General features: G+C 40.5%; 1 protein-coding gene across 1 annotated transcript in view; it reads left to right on the top strand.

Moving 5' to 3' along the window:
• The first annotated feature begins 2,809 nt into the window (after positions 1–2,809).
• LOC138022176 (zinc finger SWIM domain-containing protein 8-like) overlaps positions 2,810–5,000 on the top strand; it is a 31,845-nt gene continuing 29,654 nt past the window's right edge. Inside the window, exon 1 of the mRNA XM_068869206.1 lies at positions 2,810–2,922. The gene's annotated coding sequence lies outside the window, so the exon portion shown is untranslated. The remainder of the gene's footprint in view (positions 2,923–5,000) is intronic.

Raw genomic sequence — 5,000 nt, 5'->3', positions numbered from 1 at the left:
AGCGCGAAGGAAAAGGAAAGATTTTGATTGGATATTATTTGACATATTAATTAGAGGGCAGCTTAGAGGACGGAATGGAAGACAATGATGCTGCCGCAGGCGCTTCCTTTCCTTCTCCCTCGCACTCCCCTCGCTTCGCGCGCGCGCTTTCATCTTTCCCTTCCCCTTTCTAGCGCGCGTTACGCAGGCCTTATTAGGGAGCTTAAGCAAGCACGTTTTTAAGACGCGGACGGCAACCGCAAGAGAACGTTTTGCGTGCCAGGACAGTGGTGTCTCTCAGATTTTTATACTAATCTTCTCTAAAAGAGAAACAATACTTAGCAATGTAACTGTGGTTGTGTAAACACAAGTTAAAAGGGAAAACAACTCACTTTCGGTTGCGTCTGCGTCTCAAAAACACGCTTGCTTAAGCTCCCTATTTTTTTTTATTTTACTCCTAATGTTTTTTTATGTACTGTCAGTGTTTTACTTACTTTGAAAATCGTGGCTTGTCTTAAAGCGCGAACGTGTATGATGAAGAAAACTATGAATAACGACAAAACGAGCAAGAGGTAAAAGAGCTTGCTTGTTGGCTGTATTAAATTTAAGCAGGAAACGGGATGTCGAATAGAAATGGAGGTTTTTGTTACATATACTTGTTCGTGCACCCCTCTAACCGAAAAAGCACTGGATTGGAAATTGATAAAGTGGCCGCTCTGTCTGTCTGAGTGGCAACATCCGGGAACTTGCACTTTTGGCAGCCAGTCTAGAGCTTGAGTATCACCTATGGCTTGTACAGGAAATCTAGCCATGAGCCCCCATTCCAGCAGGGGAAGCACCAGTTACAACAGCTTGAATTGTCCACGGATAGAACTTTAATTTTCCTTTTCAAGTCCTGGGATACTGTGTTGATGAAGGTAAATGATGGCAAAGGTTGGCGAATGACTGAAGGTTTATGTCGGTAAATTGATGCTGGTAAAAATGACTGTAGATGAAAATGAGGCTTCAAGAATGTAGAAGAAAGTAAAGGAAGGTACATGAAAGTAGAGTTGACTCCTGATAACTCGAACGAAAATTTATTTCCCCTGGATTTCCGTTGTACATTTTACTGCTATATTACTCTAACCTCCCGCTAACTCGAAACAATTTTCGTTTCCCTCCAGGTCATTCTCTATATATTTTTACCCTCGGGCACTCAAACCACGTCCTTTAATACGTAACAAACAAAAACAGTGTACTGCTGTCCAAAACATTTAACTTATTTCGAAGCAGCCGTATAATCTTTGTCCTTTTTTGCATTTCACAAAACGTGTCGGTCCAGGGGCCCGTTTCTCGAAAGTCCCGAAACTTTACGGGCCATTTTCGAGTGTCACAATTCCCTTTGTATCTCAAGAACGGAGAGGATTTAATTCGTCAAACTTTACGGACTTGTTTCTTTTAGTTAGCTTGAAAACATTAAAAGATCGGCTTTTCAAAACACGCGGTTGGCAGTTTCACAAAATGGCTTTTCGGGCCCGAAACGTTTTCGGGACTTTCAAGAAACTGGTCCCCGGTTTAGAGTACATTCAACCTCAGTGCCTGTATCATTCGTAAAGAGTTGCTACTTATCTCCCCAACTCCCGATAATTCGATCCTTTTTCAATTTCCCTTGAAGGTTGGAGTTACGGAAGTCGACGGTGATTATTAAGTGATGGAGGTAAATGCGGGTAGATGAAGGGAACGATGGTGCATGGATAGTGATGAGGGTTTGATGGTCAATGTATGTGTTGTTCTTCATTCGAAATCGAATGTGACCGTGACGTCAAACATGTATCAGAACGGTGCGTCCGTGAGTGGCTGATGAGGCCAATGCGGGCGTGGAACTTGAACCTCTCACAGGAGTACCCAACGGATCCGCTCCTCAAAATATCCGCTCCTCAGGCTAAGAATTTGCTGGCTGGTTACTAAATAATGGATGAGAAACTCTAGCTGGGAATTGTGCCGAAACGTTTTTCTTGCTGTGGTCGACCCTTTGAATACCGAAGCTGGCTAGAAAAAAAAAATTCACTTCCCTTCTGGCTTCCTGCGGCTTTTGAAATTGTGCTCTGGTTAATTTTGGCTGGAGAAGTAAAATGACACCTAGTCAGGAAAGTTCAAAGAACATAGCGCTGGCTGTGAGTGATAACTAAGGTGCACCGCAGGCTAGTGCAAAGTCGAGGGCGTGTATAAAATTGTCACTAAATTGATAGAAATTTGAAAGTGAAAAAAGGCGTGTGAAAATGTTAACTGAATGCGTTAGTCATTAAAACGCTGTCAGCAAACAATGCAATTTCTTTTTTAAACATCCCTGTCTTTTGTTATGGTGTCAATGTTGGGATTTAGACAGACAACTCATTTTATTTATTGCGCGCGGATATTCCATCTCAGAAGTGGCGGTTATCGTCGCGGTCGTTGTTTTGTGCCTCTAGTTTGGGTGATGCAACTAAATTTTTACGGGTTTTGGACAATTTTTGCTACATCCAAACTCTGCTGATTTCTAGGTAAGTAATCTTTTCATCTATGTCCTTGCTTTTATCTGAATGTCTTTTTGCAGGTTTTGATAAGTTTCTTTATTATATGACTAGCTCCGTGAGCGGGCAAGATGAACCAAATCGCGCGCTCTGATTGGCTACCCGAGCGGGCAAGATGGAGCGATACTGCCCGCTCGGGATTTCTCGCTTGGTCCCGCAAGATCAAAGATCATTTTTTGGTGTTTTAAGTCATATAATACACGCAAAAAAAGAACTTGGCCAATATCCAGTCATCTTGACCGAACAATCTTGGTCAATAACCCATACTTATGGACCGTCTCAACTGTCTTTTGTATTTTGTGAACCATCTTTAGTGCATCCTTCAGTCAGCAGCGGGCAGGGTCACTGTTCCAGTAGCCTGGTTAAGAGATCATCATAAAAGTATGTCCAGCCGGTAAGAACGCCTTTGGATTTTATCATGTTGATCATGTTGATCTAGACAATGGCAAGCACCTTCATTAAACAATGACTGTTCATAAACAATTATGTTAGACTGTATCACATAATGAATTTTCCTTTCAGTCATTTAGTTTCGACAAAATGCCAGCAGCAAATAGAATGGTAAACGGAGTAATATGTGTAGTTGCATATTCGCGAAAATATAGCCCTCGCGTTCGTGTCTTGATTTCCAGAAATATCGGCTCTTCTAAGAAAATCGAAGCGAACCGTTCTCGCAGCTAAAACCACCCCAAATAGATGTGGTTAGTCTTGTTACTTATCTGCTATAGACGATCAGTTAGAATGGAAAATAATAATAAAAAAAAAGAACATTTGCCTAATCAGAGCGCTTTTTCTTCTGAAGTGTTTTGCTGGCATCATTCTGGACAACCATTCTGACATAAGGCGTGTCTTTCGATTGACCTCAGATGTTTTTGTCTGTTTGGTGTATTGTTTTAACAGATACATCTAGGCACACTTCGGGATTAGAACTGCCTAAGTATCAAAGCCTTTTGAACCCTTGTTTTCTCTCGCTTGCCTTTTCTTTTACAAGGAGCCTGTTCACATGCTAATCGTCAATCTCTGGCACAACACCCTTGAAAACTTGTTATTTATTAATTAGGATGAAGTGTTGCGGGGATGTTTGTTATTTGATATTTGTATGTTATATCTACAGAATATTTGTATGCTATTCTTAGTTTGCGAAATGAAGTCTAACTCGGACAAATTGGGACGAGCCATAACTGAAAGAACCTTAAAAGTACTTTTTGCGGAAGAGAAATATTAAAAAGTACTACTGACAAAATGTGGCCCAGGTCAAGACTGGAAAAAATAGACTATTAAAGGCTGTGTTTTCACTAGTGTGTAATATTTACTAGCTGAAAATTCTTTCTAGCGTGAAATTTGCTTTCACTGTGAAATTGAACCTGGAATATAGTCCGCTTCTCCCCTCAAGATAGCCGTTGCAGGTTTCAAAACTGGTCGGGGACGAACCGTGTTGAAAGATTTCTCTTGAATTCATTCTCGCTATATTTATGCAGAAGAGACGAAGTTACTGTCAGGGGATGCACCTTAGGTCTGTTCAGAAAAGGAGGAGGCGATGAAATGTTGCTGATCATGTTGCCGACGGGCAAACACAATTTATTGCCATATTTTTAAAGCGTGAGAACACACTAGCTTATCCCATCGGTTCCTGGTTGAGGAACTGGGAAATGTAACAAAAAAAGGAATTGTATTTTGAAATAAGTGGAGAGCCGGATCGTTAGCTTGTTTGCATGGCTCTTTGATTGACAGATTTTGACAGGTAACTGTCACTATGCGCAACGCGTTTGGGTTCGCTATTCAGCAGGACCAAATTATCATTTCATGAGGTAGTATGCGTGAATTTCCGGTTATAAAGGTAACATTTTTTTTCTGGAGAAAACAGCTTGCATTTTTCACTCGTTAAACATAAGACAATGTGTCTTGACTGTATTCCCCGACTCTTGTCTCGGCTTTTTGTGGTCAAAGTTGTCCCATGAGTGCCCCCCTACCCCGGGGTTTCACCCTGTCCAAGTGATAGTGTTCGTAACCAGCAAGACAACGATGTATTTCAATAGGTGACCCAGCTCAAACAAGCAGTTGCTAATTTTATTTCATTTATAATAAAAAATTACTTTCACGGCCTTAAGTTAATTTCAAGAACATTTTGTTTATCAATTAAAATAAAAAATATTAAATTTATGCCTTAAAACCGAAAAGCGTTACTAGACACTTACATTTCAAACACAGCTCATTAATAATGAGAAATTAATCTGTTATCATAGAATTCTTATTTGCAGTACGGAATCCTTGCTCGTTTCCTGTTTGAAGAGCTCCATCCAACACGGTTACCTTTACCTTGCAGAAGTTAGAGGGTTTTTTGTATTTTTGGACATTAACAGTATTATCTATTTGGTAATGACAGTTTTCTTAATTTTACAACTGTTTGTGAAACGCCCTATTCAAATACTTTACCGGGGTCTCAAGGTTGGAGTGGAAAAAACACTTTTGCTG

Source organism: Montipora capricornis, chromosome 10 (assembly GCF_036669925.1).
Source record: "Montipora capricornis isolate CH-2021 chromosome 10, ASM3666992v2, whole genome shotgun sequence".
Taxonomy (NCBI): Eukaryota; Metazoa; Cnidaria; class Anthozoa; order Scleractinia; family Acroporidae; genus Montipora; species Montipora capricornis.
This window is presented reverse-complemented; position numbering and strand designations above follow the sequence as displayed.